Consider the following 17,384-nt stretch of genomic DNA (forward strand, 5'->3'; position numbering starts at 1 on the left):
TGGCTATCATCTTGCTGTGTCTCCACACAGACCTCCCTCTGTCTGTTTTATCTTTCTAATGTTTCTGTAAGGACACAAGTCATGTTGCATTAAAGCCGACCCTAGAAACACTACTTTAGCTGAATTGCCTCTTTAAAGGCCCCACCTCCAAGAAAGATAATAGTCTGAGGTACTCAGACTTCATGCTTCAATATTCCCAGTTGGGGAGCATATAACTCATCCCAGTGCACTCTTTTAAAACTTGGGACACGTCTCCAGAATTACAAATAGGTTCTATGGACTAGGAGCAGCCATGTTGTCTGCATAGTATTAAATACATTGATACTGTTATGCAATCAGTTTCCAGATCCATTTTCATCTTTGGAAACTGAAATTCTGTACCTATTAGAAAAGTCCCTATGCCCTACATGCCCCAGGTCCTGACAGGCAACATTCTACTATGAATCTGACAACACTCCATGCCTCATATACGGAAGCACACAGTTTATTTGTGACTGACTCAAAATCCTTGAGATGTATTCATGCTGTAATATGAATCACAATTTCCTTAAAAGGCTCAATTATATTCCCTTTTTTGTGCATCTCACATGTTGTTTATCCATTCATACACACATACTCACATGGTTGCTTCTACCTACTGGCCATAAAATAAGCTGCAATAAATATGTCTGTCTAAAGATCTCTTAGAAACCCTACATTTAATTCTAATATAAATAAATAAATACATATGTATATGCATGTGTGTATATATGTGTGTGTGTGTGTGTGTGTGTATATGTATATATATCTCTGTAAGTAGGATTGCTGGATCAGGTGACAATTCTGTTCTACCAAAGAAATCATACATCTTTTTCCATCCTTCTACTTTTAATCTCCGTGTGTTTCTATCATTTAACACAGGTTACTCATGTATAGAATATACTTGGGTTTTTACTTTGTCATCTCTTCAGAATACTTACGCCTTCTAATTACAGTTTTAGGCCAAATACATTTAATGAAAATACATGTCATGCTCCAATATAAATATACTCTCTTCCTATTTTCTACTAATTTAATGTATTTTTATTCCTCTTTTACCTCATTTTCTATCTCCTTTTCAATTAAATATTTTTATTTCATTTTCTTCCTCCTCTTTTGGATTATTGACTATGCATCTTTGTTTCATCATGGATGTTGTAGTGTTTATTTTTAACTTTGAAAATTATAAGTTGTCTTTCAAGTAATTTTGTGACACTTCATGTAGATTTGGAAGGCACATTCACCGTGCACTGGTTAAACTTGTCTGTCTGGTGAGACACAACACTGCCACACACAGGTTACATGAAGGGCTCACAAGTAGGCAGCAAGGAACAAGAGGAGCCTAAGAGTCATTGCCAAACAGTCTCCCGGGGCTCAGGAGAGCTGGCCTCGGTGGACAGAGCCTTGTCTCTGTGTGCCCCAATTGCACCACAGAGGAGGAAGCCCAGAAAGCCCCTCCCTCCAGGTTTCATACCAGGAGGCACATGACTCAAGGGGACCAAGCACTGAAGGACATCCTGCTCCCTGGGACTAGACGGAAGCACAGGCTCTTCTGGTTAGGTCCTCTTCTCAGGACACTGCAGTCCCAACACATGCTACAGTTATTCCAGAGATTGAAAGGCTAGAAAGGGAGAGACTGGATCAGACCCAGGCTTCTCAGAAACCTGTCATATGGCCCTGTCCAACACTGTAGGAACCTTGTAGAATACATTTCTGTTCTCCACTCCCAGCCTTTTGCTTTTGCTTCACACATTTTTGTCTATGTATATTACATGTTGTACCACAATTTTCTCCTTTAAATTGATTGAGAATCTTTTTAAAGATATTGTAATAGATGGGGCGATCCAAGATGGCAGACTAGAGGGTGACTGCATCTCCAGTCGCTCCAGAACCCAGGATTCAAGAAGGGGAGGCATTGAGAGACTCAGACTAAAATAGAGCCACGGGGTGAGTCTCCCCCACCAGGTGAAGCTTGGCCTGGGTGGCAGGTCCAGATGGGGGCAGCTTATCAGAGCAGGGCAGGGCAGCTAGAGTCTTCCCCAGGTAGCCCTGCTTACTCCGGCTCCTCCAACATGGCCAGCTTCTAGGAGCAGGCCCCCCAGTGAGAGCCTTTCTGCACAGAACCAGCTCCAAGTCCCGCCAGCGGTGACCTCCGGCCCGCAGGCAGTTTCAGGGACCAGGACAGGGCAACCAGGGACTTCCCCAAGCAGCCCTGCTCCCTCCAGCAGCAGGCTCCTTTCACGGCCAGCTTCTCGAAGCAGACTGCCCAGTGAGAGCCTTTCCGCACAGAGCCAGCTCCAAGCCCTAGAACCAGTAGTGGGCTAGGGGCAGCTTTCTTCAGAAGCACTGCATTATCAAGTTCCTCCAAGACTTCAGGCTACTGAAGGCTGGGAGGTGATACACTGGAAATCTACAGGGACACTATAAACCAATAGAGGAAATCTGCAATATCTCAGAGTCCCACTGACATCTGACAAATATGAGAAAACAAGGGAAGAAAATGTCCCAAACAAACCTAGATACTATATCAATAAAACCCAATGACACCACAGCAGAAGAAATGTCAGAAAGGGAGTTCAGAATGTATATAATTAAAACAATCAGGGAAGCAAACGAGGAGATGAAAGAGCAAATGCAGGCATTGAAGGAGGAGATGAAAGAGCAAATGCAGGCATTAAATGATTGCACCAATCAACAGTTAAAAGAGCAAATATGGGAAGCAAGAGAGCATTTCAATAAAGAGTTAGAGATACTGAAAAAAAAAACAAACAGAAATCCTTGAAATGAAGGAAACAATAAACCAAGTTTAAAACTCCATAGAAAGCATAACCAATAGGATAGAACACCTGGAAGACAGAACCTCAGACATTGAAGACAAAATATTTAATCTTGAAAACAAAGTTGACCAAACAGAAAAGATGGTAAGAAATTATGAACAAGAATTATGGGATATCATGAAAAGGCCAAATTTAAGAATTATTGGGATTGAGGAAGGCTTAGAGAAACAAACCAAAGGAATGAACAATCTATTCAATGAAATAATATCAGAAAATTTCCCAAATCTGAAGAATCAAATGGAAATCCAAGTACAAGAGGCTTATAGGACTCCAAATATACAAAATTACAACAGACCCACACCAAGGCACATTATTATGAAAATACCTAACATACAAAATAAAGACAGAATTTTAAAGGCCGCGAGAGAAAAGAATCAGATTACATTCAGGGGGAAACCAATAAGAATATCAGCAGATTTTTCAATCAAGACCCTAAAAGCTAGAAGGTCCTGGAACAACATTTACCAAGCCCTAAAAGAAAACGGTTGCCAACCAAGAATCTTATACCCAGCAAAACTTACTTTCAGATTTGACGATGAAATAAGATCCTTCCATGATAAACAAAAGCTAAAGGAATTTACAAAAAGAAAGCTGGCATTACAGAACATTCTCAGCAAAATATTCCATGAGGAAGAGATGAAAAACAACGATGCAAATCAGCAACGGGAGGAACTAAAGGAATAGCCAAACAAAGGAGAAACCAAATCATGTCAAAAAACAAAAATGAGTCCAATGACGAGGAATACAAATCATATCACAATAATAACCCTGAATGTTAATGGCCTGAACTCATCAATCAAAAGACATAGACTGTCAGATTGGATTAAAAAGAAAAATCCAACAATATGCTGCCTGAAAGAGACTCACCTCATAGAAAGAGATACCCATAGACCAAAGGTGAAAGGATGGGAAAAAACATACCATGCACACAGACACAGCAAAAAAGCTGGAGTATCCATCCTCACTTCAGATAATGTGGACTTCAAGCCAAAACTAGTCAGAAGGGATAAAGAAGGACATTACATACTGCTTAAGGGAAGCAAAAATCAGAAAGACATAACAATCATAAATATCTATGCCCCGATAGATACATGGATGGATGGGTCATCCATGTATGTCAAACAAATCCTTCTCAATTCCAGAAATCAAATAGACCACAACACAATAATACTAGGTGACTTTAACACACCTCTCTCACCCTGGATAGATCTTCCAAACACAAATTGAAGAAAGAAACCATAGATCTCAATAACACAATCAACAATTTAGACTTAACGGACATATATAGATTATACCATCCAACAAAGAACGAATACACTTTCTTCTCAGCAGCACATGGATCCTTCTCTAAAATAGACCATATTTTATGCCACAAAGCTACTGTTAGCAAATACAAGAAGATAGAGATACTACTTTGTACTCTATCAGATCATAATGGATTGAAATTAGAAATAAATGACAGAATAAAAAACAGAAACTTCTCCAATACCTGGAGATTAAATAATACACTATTATATGATGAATGGATAACAGAAGACATCAGGAGGGAAATTTAAAAATTCTTAGAAATAAATGAGAACAAAGACACATCATATCAAAATCTCTGGGACACTATGAAAGCAGTACTTAGAGGAAGATTTATTTCATGGGGCGCATTCAACAAAAGAAGTAGAAATCAACAAATAAACGACTTAACATTACAGCTCAAAGCCCTAGAAAAAGAAGAGCAGACCAACACCAAAAGTAGTAGAAGACAGGAAATAGTTAAAATCAGGGCCGAAATCAATGAAATTGAAACAAAAGAAAAGATTGGAAAAATTAACTAAATAGTTGGTTCTTTGAAAAAATAAACAAAATTGATAAACCCTTAGCCACACTAACAAAGAGAAAGAGGGAGAAAACTCAAATTACTAAAATTCGGAATGAACAAGGAAATATCACAACAGACACAAGTGAAATACAAAACATAATTAGAAGGTATTTTGCGGATTTTTTTTTTTCCTCTCATTTGAGAGGCCTGGGATTCGAACCGCGGTCCTTCCGCATAGTACACGAACGCTCTCCAAAAGGAGCTATTTCTTCAGCTCCTAGAAGCTATTTTGAAAATCTATACTCCAACAAAACAGAAAACCTCAAAGACATCAACAAGTTTCTAGAGACATATGAATTACCTAAACTGAACGAGGAGGACATACACAACTTAAATAAATCAATTTCAAGCGATGAAATAGAAGAGGTCATCAAAAGCCTACCAACAAAGAAAAGTCCGAGACCAGATGGGTTCTCAGCCGAGTTCTACAAAACCTTTAAAGAAGAGCTCATTTCAATACTTCTCAAAGTATTCCATGAAATAGAAGAGGAGGGAACCCTCCCAAACTCATTCTATGAAGCCAATATCACCCTGATACCTAAACCAAACAGAGACACATTGAGGAAAGAAAATTTCAGACCAATATCCTTAATGAACATTGACGCAAAAATTCTCAACAAAATTTTAGCAAATCGCATACAAAAATATATTAAAAAGATAGTGCACCACGAACAAGTGGGTTTTATCCCAGGGATGCAAGGTTGGTTCAACATCCGGAAATCAATAAATGTCATTCACCATATCAACAGACTAAAAGTTAAGAATCACATGATTATTTCAATAGATGCAGAAGAAGCATTTGATAAAATACAGTACCCCTTCATGCTCAAAACACTAGAAAAAAATTGGGTAGTGGGAACATTCCTTAACATTGTAAAGGCCATCTACGCTAAGCCCATGGCCAATATCATTCTAAATGGTGAAAAACTGAAAGCATTCCCCCTACAAACTGGAACAAGGCAGGAATGCCCTCTTTCACCACTTCTATTCAATATTGTTCTTGAGACTCTAGCCAGAGCAATTAGACAAACCAAAGGGATACGAATTGGAAAAGAGGAACTCAAACTATCCCTGTTCGCTGATGACATGATTATATATTTAGAGGAACCTGGAAATTCCACCAGAAAACTCTTAGAACTCATAAGTGAATTCAGTAACGTAGCAGGTTACAAGATCAATGCTCATAAATCCAATGCATTTTTATACATAAGTGATGAATCCTCAGAAAGAGAAATTAGGAAAACTACCCCATTCACAATAGCCTCGAAAAAAATAAAATACTTGGGAATCAATCTCACAAAAGAGGTGAAAGACCTCTACAATGAGAACTACAGAACACTAAAGAAAGAAATTAAAGAAAACCTTAGAAGATGGAAAGATCTCCCATGTTCTTGGATAGGCAGAACTCATATTGTCAAAATGGCCATACTACCAAAAGTGCTATATAGATTCAATGCAATTCCAATTAAAATCCCAATGATGTACCTTACAGAAATAGAGCAAGCAATCATGAAATTCATCTGGAAGAATAAGAAAGCCAGAATAGCTAAAGCAATCCTCAGTAGAAAGAGCGAAGCAGGAGGTATCACAATACCAGATCTTCAACTCTATTACAAAGCAATAGTAACAAAAACGGCATGGTATTGGTACCAAAATAGACAGGTAGATCAATGGTACAGAATAGAGGACATGGACACAAACCCAAATAAATACAATTTTCTCATACTAGACAAAGGGGCCAAAAATATGCAATGGAGAAAAGATAGCCTCTTCAACAAATTGGTGCTGGGAAAACTGGAAATCCATATGCAACAGAATGAAACTAAACCCCTATCTCTCACCCTGCACAAAACTCAACTCACAATGGATCAAGGACCTCGGAATCAGACCAGAGACCCTGCATCTTATAGAAGAAAAAGTAGGTCCAAACCTTCAACTTGTTGGCTTAGGATCAGACTTCCTTAACAGGACTCCCATAGCACAAGAAATAAAAGCAAGAATCAAAAAGCTTTCTCTCAGCAAAGGTAACTATCAGTAATGTGAAGAGAGAGCCTACAGAGTGGGAGAATATCTTTGCCACTCATACTTCAGATAGAGCGCTAATTTCCAGAATATATAAAGAACTCAAAAATACTCTACACTAAGAATAGAAATAATCCAATCAACAAATGGACTAAGGAAATGAACAGACACTTCACAGAAGAAGATGTACAAGCAATCAACAGATATATGAAAAAATGTTCAACATCTCTAGTAATAAGAGAAATGCAAATCAAAACTACCCTAAGATTTCATCTCACCCCAATTAGAATGGCGATTATCAAGAACATAAGCAACAATAGGTGTTGGTGAGGATGTGGGGAAAAGGTACACTCATACTTGCTGGTGGGGTTGCCAATTAGTGCAGCCACTCTGGATAGCAGTATGGAGATTCCTCAGAAAGCTTGGAATGGAACCACCATTTGACCCAGCTATCCCACTCCTTGGCCTTTACCCAAAGGACTTAAAATCAGCATACTACAGAGATACAGCCACATCAATGTTCATAGCTGCTCAATTCACCATAGCCAGATTGTGAAACCAACCTAGATGCCCTTCAGTTGATGAATGGATAAAGAAACTGTGGCATATATATACAATGGAATATTACTCTGCCATGAAGAATGATAAAATCATGGCATTTGCAGGCAAATGGATGAAATTGGAGGATATCATGCTAAGTGAGATAAGCCAATCTCAAAAAACTAAAGGATGAATGATCTCGCTGATAAGCGGATGAGGACATATAATGGGGGGCGGGAGGGGTTAGCACCAGGGTTAGGATTAGGTTTAGGGTTAGGGATAAGGAGGGTGGTAAGAATGGAGGAAGGAAGGACTGTATAGAGGGAAAAGAGGGGTGGGAGGGGTGTCGGGGGAGGGAAAAAATAACAGAAAGAATCAAAGACAAAAATTCTTCCAAACAAGTTACTTAAAATTTGTATAATGTTTGCTGGTATTATTACATGTAACTTATTTGAGAATGAATTTGAAGAGGTACATAATATTATTTTGTGCTAAAACTTTTCTAATTTCATGGAGTAATTTTTAATACTTTTAAGTGTACTGCTTCTTAAAATTTGCCTCCCATATCTAATATGATTGTCTCTTGCAAAAACTAAACTAAAATATAAATCGAACAAAAAAAAAGATATTGTGATAGTTTTCTCTGCTTCCCTCTGCCACACTCTTCATGATGTTCAGTCTCATTTTGAGCTTTGAGGAATGGAGAGGGCCTTCTATGGACTAGGACCTCCAAAACTTCTTGTAATGACAGCATTCAAGTAAACCAGTAGTTCCAGAAGCCACTGCTGAGTTCCCCTCCAAGTGATTTGTTGAATTCCAGACTTCTCCACCTGTGTGTCCTTCCAAGGTTTTCTTCCTCCATGTGAATTTTCCAAAGTTCATTTTTTGTTTTGTGTGGTGCACACAGTGGGTGCCCCAACCCAGATCCTCTTTATCTGCCAGTGGACTCAGTTCAACAGTAGCTGACAGTGTTTGCTGCTAATACCTCACAGCTCACCCCTCCTCCAAAGACACAGCTGAACAAGGAGCCACCTCACCTGAAAGTACACCTTACTCACTTCCCAGTGCAACTGAAAGCTAACAATTCTGTGATGGAAGAGGCAGACCTCTAGTCGCAAGGTGGAACCAACTCTGGTACATTGCTAATTCAGAGACCTCATGGGATTAAGCTGAAGAGTCCCATTCAGGAATTGCTAAGAAGAAGCAGCTGTGTCTGAAGTCAACCATCCAGATACAATGTTGGCACTCAGCCACCAAGTGGATGTGAAATCAGCCCCATAGTCACGCAGGTGCATCTTTCACAGCTTGTGTCAAAATCTGTCACTGATTTTGGCAACAGCAGGTCATTCAGATTCTGGGAAGCACTAAATGAAAGGTTGTCAACTTTTTATGTACCTGGCATACCCCTACTTAGAAGTTTAGCTTTTGTTTCTCACTAAAATAATACCACCACATAAATGATTCTGATAAAAACATGTGGGGTTGTGGCTCAGTGGTAGAGCACTTGCCTAGCATGTGTGAGGTACTGGGTTTGATCCTCAGCAATACATATAAATAAATGAATAAAATAAAGGTATCATTCCTACCTACAACAACAAAAAAAGAACAAAAAATATATATATATATATTTAGAAAAGCAAAAAACATTGTGGAAAAGAGAAGATAATTACCCACAGTTTTGTCAAGCAATATGGAATAGAATAATACGCTTCACTAAAGTGACGGAGTACGGCTGGAACCCTATGAAAGACAACTTCTTCAACTCAAGACCCCAAGGTTTGCAGTTGTCAGTAGCAATGCTTCTTCCTCAGGTTGTTAATTGCCACTGGTAAGAATTTGCCAATTCCTCAAATCTATTTAATAATGTTCAACAAAGTAAAAGAAAGGAGGGTTTTTACATGTTGCCTGCTGCCCTCCTGCGCCTTCAGGAAACAAGTCTGACTGGTTTGCTACTGGGTGTCTACTCTTCCCTGAAGGTGTGCACTGGAGGTGACCTCCCTACCCATTATGCTCTTGCAGCATTTGCCTTATCCCAGAGCCACTGTACGAATGGAATGAAATGGGACCAGAGTTTCTTAAAGGTGAGAGCAGCCTGTTGCTAAGCACAAGGAACACTGAACACAATTCCATGTGTTTTAATGCATTTCACCAGTTTTAGAAATTAGGCTTATGAGGTAATACAGTTAACACTATATGTGTCACTGAATGATCACTGCAAGGATAAGGACACATGCTTTTTTTGTATTATTGAAATTTCTGTGGAACTCTTAATCCTAACTCAATGCACTACATCTCATCCAGGAAGGGGTTTTGCAAAGTTGAATGACAGGCAGGTGATATTTTAAGCAAAGAGGATTTTTCATTCCCCCCCCCCTCCTGGAAAGGCAAAATTTACCCAATATAGGTAAAATATGCTACTAGAATTTGTCTTCCTAATAGAATGCAGTCTCACTTTCATATTTCTGTGAGAGGTGATTCTTAGAATATAGGAAGCATTTCTCGATAGATTCCTATATTACTGGATTCTAAAACACAAGATTGAAAAGTTATCTGGTAGCAACTTAGTCAAGAAAATCAACTTAAGGCATTAAAGTGTGGTTCATCCTTCTCCAGGAAGATCATGTGATAAGCCACTTCATTCATGCGCAGCTGTGTTCTAAAACATTGCAGACATTTTATCAAGGTGCACCTTACAATGATTTTGAAAATAGATTAGATATCAATGAAATGTATGTGGTTTTATTTGAAAAGTCAGTGATGACCTCAATAGGTTATTTTTGTCCTAACGGATTCTAAAACATTTAATAATAACAAATATTCTGGCTTTATTAAGCTTTTAGAGAAAAGGTAAGATACAAATAAATACAAATATTAAGTTCAGTTAGTTTTTATGACAATCTCTTGCCTTTTTCCACATTCTCCTGCTTCTTTCTTTTCTTCAGCTTTACTGCTTTCGCTTCCACCTCCTTCCACTCCTTTCACATTTCTTTCCTCTTTGAACATGTCTTCCTTCCAGTCACTTAGATCTCACAGCTTGTGACGCCTGTGTTCTTTCCCTGTGCAGTACTGATTGCGAGGGAGTTTGTTCCTAAGGTTAAAAAAATCTATTTCTCAAAGAGTTGAGTCTAACTTTTAAGGAAACCTAAGAAATGAATGCTACTTGGGAGCAAAGAGGCAACTGTGATTTCCTCATGGACCCTTCTATCATGATGACTTCACCTTCCATCCGGAAAAGTCTCATTCATGATAGCACATTCTTAGAATTCGCATAATTCCAAACAGATGAGCTACGTACAGATAGGAAGCCAAGTAAAATGAAAATAAACCATAGATCTTTTCTCCTTCCAAGAACAGAAATGAGAGATTATCCTAATTATTTTTACTTTTACTTTTATGATAAAATTTAGACAGAATTTTCTCTAGAGTATTTTGAAATCTTAAAGATGTATATAATCAGCTGTTGTCTGAATTTTGTCATTAGGCTGACAAATTGAAATTTACAGTTTTATTTTACTGGCAATTCAGTCTAATCTTCTATAATTTATTTCCTCATCTCACTTTGAGCTTATTATTTTATTCATTTTACTTATTTAACAGGCTCTTTAAAAAGAATGGTCTGTTGTGGTAAGGTTAAGTGAGGGACTTTAAGACTTGAACGGTTCAAAATTAAAAGAAAATGAAAGCCAATATCTCAACATGACAAAATAACTTTTCATATAACTACAATATGTTAAATGTAAATTACAGTGGTAAACATTACTTTAGATCACAGCCACTGAAATGTCTAGCTTTAAACAAGTTGCCAAAAGGCAAAGTTAGTGCAGTCTGATCAATAATGCTGTTTTAAAATAAGAGAACCTTGAAATAAGCTTTATAGGTGGGTAAATATGTTTTCTCCTCAATACTTTTCGATACTAATAATTTTTTGCTGCCTTTGAGTAAGATAGCTAATAGCAAAACCAATTTTTTCCTTCCTTTAAAACTTGCTTACCTGTGTTAATATACTAATATCAATCAAGGTAATGCTGAGAAAGAAATAGCTATAAACTCTCCCAAAAAAAAAAAGATATTGTAATAAATTTAAAAGTGGATATACTTATTCCCATTCCAGTGCTCTTCATTCCCTTTCATAGATTCAAATCTGACATCTTTGTCCTCCTCCTTGGAGAGATTTTGAAACTTTTTTTTGGTAATGCAGATCTGCTGACAATGAATTCTTTCAGGGTTTGTATATCTGAAAGTGTCTTTTTTTTTTTTTCCTCATTTCTGAAAGATACATTTGCCAAGTTGACTTTTTAGTTCTTCCAGTACCTTGAAGATGTGCTCCACTGTTTTCTTATTTGTCTTGCTTCCAATTAAAAATGTGCTGGCATTGTCTCTTGTAAAGGGCCTTTTCCCTCTGCTGCTTTTAAGATTTTCTTATTATCACTAGTTTTGAGAATTTGATCACCACATATAGTGAACTATTTCTCTTGGACACTGGACATTGGGATACTTGGACTTGGGGTTTGTCATTTTCATCTTCTTTGGAATATTTTCAGTCAATATTTCTTCAAATATCTCTCTGTATTTCTCTTCTTCTTTGGAATTCAAATTACATGTATATTAGGCAGGTGGAAGTTCTCCCACAGTTCACTGATACTTTTTTTTAATCTTTTCTTCTCATGGTCTTTCGCAGTTTTTTCCTCTCAATGTTTCAAGTAGAGTTGTTTTTATTATTTTTATGTGTTGCTATGGTTTGGATCTATGAATGGAGCACTGAAATGCTCATGTGTAAGGTAAAGCTGCAGCGTTCAGAGGTGAAAGGATTATGAGAGCTGTAACCTCCCTCGGTGAATTAATCCATTTGGTGGATAATCATTTGAATGGATACTGGGTAGTAACTGTAGACAGGTGGGCATGGCTAGAGGAGGGATATCACTGGGGGGTGTGCCCCTGGGGACTCTATCTTGTCTGGCTCTTTTGGCACATGCACTTGCTCTCTCTCTCCTTCCTGACCTACCTCAGCTGGGCAGCTTTCTTCTACAACACCCTTCTGCTACGATGTTCACCCTCACCTCAGGCCTAGAGCAATGGAGCCAGCTACCCATCGACTGAGATCTCTGAAATCATGAGATAAAAAAAACTTTTTCTCCTTCAAGTTGTTCTTATTAGGTAATTTTATCACAGTGATGAAAAGATGAATAACAGGTATGTGTTCAAGTTCAATAATGTTTTCTTCTGCAAGAACCTTATTCCTATCCATTCTCTTTTTCATTTCAGACCTTGAATTTTCACCTCTGGAAGTCCAATTGTGAGATACATATTTTTTTCATGCCTCTACATAAATGTTTGATATTCTCCGGCACTTTGTTCACTTGGAGTAGTTATAAGAGCTGTTTTAATGATATTGCCTACCAATTGTATCATCTGTGTTCATTCTGGCTCAGTTTTCATTTATTGTTTTTTCTCATCATTATGAGCCATACTTCCCTGCTTCTTTATGTGACTTATGGTTTTTTACTGATACCATTTTCTTTGAGGTCCTAGGACTTCATCAGAGCTTCCCACATGCTAGGTGTTCTACCACTGAGCCACATCCCCAGTTCTGATGGCAGATACTGTGAATTTTACATTGTTGGGTTCTGGAATATTCACAGCTCTATAAATATTCTTGAAATTTTTTCTAGAATGCAGTTAAATAATAGCATCACCCTTCCAGGTCTTACTTTTAAGATTCTTCAGTCAGTGTCAGAGACAGATTTAGTCTAGGATTAATCTTTCTCTACTACTGATGCAAGAATCTCCTCCCAATGCCCACTGAAATATAAGGTGTTCCAGTTTGGAAGATGAAATCATCCATGTTCCTTGACGCCCTGTGAGCTTGGAAGATTGTTTCCTTGAGTATTTTTAGACGTCTCCTCCGCTACCCTCAGGCAGTTTCCTCTCACACATGCATGTATCATTACATACTCCGCTGATTACTGTGGGAAACCCTCTGAAGGCCTCTGAAGGCCTCTTCCTGGCCTCTCTCCTCTCCAGGACTACACCCTGTGAACTGAAGCTGTCCTGACTTCTCTGCACTCCTAGCTCCATCTCCTCAGTTTGAGGAAGATTTGGGCTCTACTCAGTCCCTGCTCCTTGCACTGAAGTCTGGAAACCCACACTTTCTCCATTTCCCTTCTCAGGAGTCACTGTCCTTTCTTCCCTGCTACCCATAGTCTGCAAGACTGTTATTTCATACATTTTAGCCCATTTTTCAAATTTGTTCAGACAATTTAATTTGATCCCTGTTACTCCATTCTAACCAGATGTGGAAGTGACAGTTGATTTTTTAAATCAGTGTGGAGTTTTTATTATACAACCCTTATTGTTTTCTTCCTGCAATTATATTTTGGCTATTTAAGAGATGTTTAACAATCTCACTATAAAATCAGTGCAGTTACCAGAAAAGCATGTAAGTGAATCAGATGTCAAAACAACCAGGCTAGAGCAGATAGGCTGGCCTAGGGCCCTAGGCACATGGGAACCTGAAAGGGCATCTAACTACCATCTCCTTTCACGGTATGGGAAGGGCTTTCTCTTAGGAGATGAAGGCCTCCCAGGCATAGGGGGAAATCAGATACTAGGCCACCCAAGAATGTCAAGAATCTACCATGAGCACATTCTCTGACCATCAGGTAAATTTAACATGCAGTCATATCACACATGAAATGTCATGTGTATAGCCAGTATGTTAAAAAAATATTTTGGTAAGCTACAAGCTTAGGATGTAAAAAGCTCACAGGATGAGCACTTGTCTAGCACACTGGATTAATTCCTGGCATGACAAAAGAATAAACAATCCAAAGTTTGGAAATCGTTATGATTCTGTCATAGCTCACTAACATGCTAGTAATGACCCAGAAAAGGAACTCAAGCATGCCAGTTCATAACATATGGCTAATATCCTTCAAAAGTAGAATGTTTACCCAGAGAGTTGGGGTTCTTTTCAAATAAAGTACTTAACTGGAAAATGAGTGAGATCTTGGATTGTGTGGAAAATCTGTGGAGTTTTGCAATTCATTTCCAAACCCTCATTCAAAGCAGCCATGTCATTTGGCATTCCCACTAACACTGAATGTTATTCCACGTCCCCACCATTTGGTGTTTTCCGTATTTTAGATTTTAGCTTTTCTAACTGATAATTAGTGATACCACATTGCTGTCTTAATTAGTAATTCACATGTGACATAGTATTGAGAGTATTTTCATAAATTCACTTGCCATATGTACATCTGCTTTGGTAAAGTATATGTTCATATCTTTTGCTCATGTTTATTGGGTTGTTTGTTTGCTTATGGTTGAATGTTTAAAAGTTCTTTGATACTCAGGATACAAGTCCTTTATCAGGTATGTGTTCTGCAAATATTTTTTCCAAGTCTGCAACTTTTAATCTTTTAACGGCCAATAAACTTTAAAGGTCTCCATCATCTTCAAAGCCCAGGAAATCTCATAGACCCACACAGACATGGCATCTAATGGATGGATTTTTAAGTGGTCAACACACACAGGTCTGAGGGTGGCGATGGAAGTGGGGAATGACAGCCGTGGAGAAAGCAGACGTGGAGGAGTCCACACCGCCCATCTTTCCTCCTGGAAGCCAAACAAATCACATCAACCTTTGGCACTCTCTTCTGCTGCTCCCTCTCTGAGAAGGGTTTGAAGGAATCTTCATCTTCTCCAAACCTGTATCTCAGTGGTGTGCAAGGTCCCTTGTCCTTGGGTTTAACAGGCCCAAGCCTCCCCTTGGATGTCCCCATGACTCCTAAAACCCACAGGGTCCCACATTGACCCCTGCTTCACCCAAAGCTGCTCTTGCTCTCAGGTCTCCACTTCAAGGTCCACACCCTCCAGGAGCCCTGAACCCTGAACCTCTCCCTGATGGCCCCACAACCACAGGGCAACCTCATGACCCATCCAGGCAGTGTCCTCTGCCCTGCCTCTCAGCCCCACTCTGCTCCAGCCCTGCCCTTGCCTGACACCTCTCATCCTGGGTACCCAGCTCTAGTCTGAAGCCACCACCTTCCCAGGATTTCTTTAGTCAACACCTAGAGAGACAGGCTTCGTCCTGGACAATGAGGACACGGTGGTGACCTAGGTAAGCATACTGGATGTGAGGCACCTAACATGTTACCACTTCCCAGAATCCTGTTTGAGGCTGTGCTGCGCTCCGCTCTGGGCCTCAGCCCACTCCCACAGTACTTCCTGATCTACTCCAGCCTCTCAGCTCTCTAGAACGCTCAGAGCTCTGTCCGTCCCCAAATGACCCACCCCTGCTGCTTAGTTTCTACCATCCCGACCGAGTGAAGCGTCCACCTTCCCACGGAACTGAGAGCTCCCGATGCTGGGGACCGGGGCGGCCTTGGACACCTCGGAGCACAGGCTCAGTTCCATGAACTCTAATGACACGGGGAGCAAGAGTGAAGACCTGGGAGGCTGCGTAGCAGGGAGATGTTCGGGTCACGCTCTCTGCTCACCAGCTCCGCTCAGACATGGGACACCGTGTGTCTGAAACCTACGAGCAGTGAGTGCGCGTCTCCTCTCCGGGTTCTGGTCCTCTGAGGATGCCGCCCCATTCTCCAGAATATAAAGACGGCATTAAGGACGCTTTGCCTCTTCACGCACAGCTGGTGGTGGGCGGGAGGACCTCGGAAGGCGACCCACGTGGGAGCAGTGAGCGCCACAGGACCCTGCAGGATCCAGCAGGACCCAGCCGGACCACTCCCCTGCCATGACACTGCTCTCCAGGTAGGATTCCTTGTAGCCAGTGACAAGCAGGTAATCAGTGCTCTTGGAGTTGGAGAAGCCTGAGAGGCTCAGAGTGGCCAGAAGAGGCCCTGACCCAGTTACGTTAGGAGAAAGGATTGCAGTTTTCTCTGAGGCGTCTTATTTAGGATTCACGAGGTAGCCTTTTTAAAAACCACTTTTCAAAGTGCAACCACACATTCCTGAATTGACACATAACGTGTGCGCACAAGGTCATTACACCAATCAGCATCTAGGTTTCAGCATAATTGTACCTCCTATCTGCCCAAAATGAACCACCCTGCTGCTTAGTTTTGATCATTCCACCTAATGATGTATCCACCTCTCTACAGAACTGTGAGCTCCTGATAGTGGGGACTGGGGCAGTCTTGGACACAATGAATGGAAGTTTTTTTAAAAAAGTAAATTAAAAGTGTGTAACTGAAAGCAAGTGAAGCTAGAGGAGTTATTCATGTTTTCCCTCGGTCTCACTTCCATCTAAGACTGTCTTAATTCATTTGTGCTGCTGATATTTAAATTAAATCTGCCTCCCTATCTTGACTCCCTAGAAGCAAGCTGCAACCTGACACAGTATGTAAACAAATTGCAACCTAAGGTTATATTCTCCTAACAAATAACTGCCAAATCACAGGCTTTCATATAGGGAAACTGCCTCAGGACACTAGACCTAAATAAAGCAAATGCTCAGCTTTTCCTTTCTCTGTCTCTGAATACTCCCTTATCGACATTGCTGCGAGGGTGTCCTGAACTTCTTCTGGTTCTGCCCAACTCATGAATTATTCTTTGCTCAAATAAGCTCTGCTAAATCTGAATGTCTAAAGTGTTCCTTTAGCACTACAATGACAAAATACCTGGGACTCAGTAACTTCTAAATAATAGAAATTTATTTCCCACCGTTCTGGAGACTGGGAAGTCCAAGGTTAAGGTACCAGCAGCTTCAATGTTTGCTGAGTACCTGTCTCTGCAGGTTTTGACACTCTCAATTATGGAAAAGTTAGTGATGCTGTCAGGTTTACAGACAGATGCTCAGTCAGAAGGAGGCATCCTTGTTCCTCTATACTTAAAGACCCTAACCAAATCCTGTACTTTATGGAAATCAAAACCCAACTGTCCAAACCAAGAAAGCTACTATACAGAGAAAGGACAAAAAGTGCGGGGGATTGGGGTGAATAAAAGAGAAAGTAAGAGAAGCCAAAGTTCAGGCCATCTCAGAATTCTACATACCACAATGCTGATTTCCTATACTGTCATCTCATCTATATTTATTGGGTAGAACTCTAAGAAAGGCCTTTCCTCTCACCCACAACTCT

Source organism: Sciurus vulgaris (assembly GCF_902686455.1).
Source record: "Sciurus vulgaris genome assembly, chromosome: 17".
Classification (NCBI taxonomy): Eukaryota; Metazoa; Chordata; class Mammalia; order Rodentia; family Sciuridae; genus Sciurus; species Sciurus vulgaris.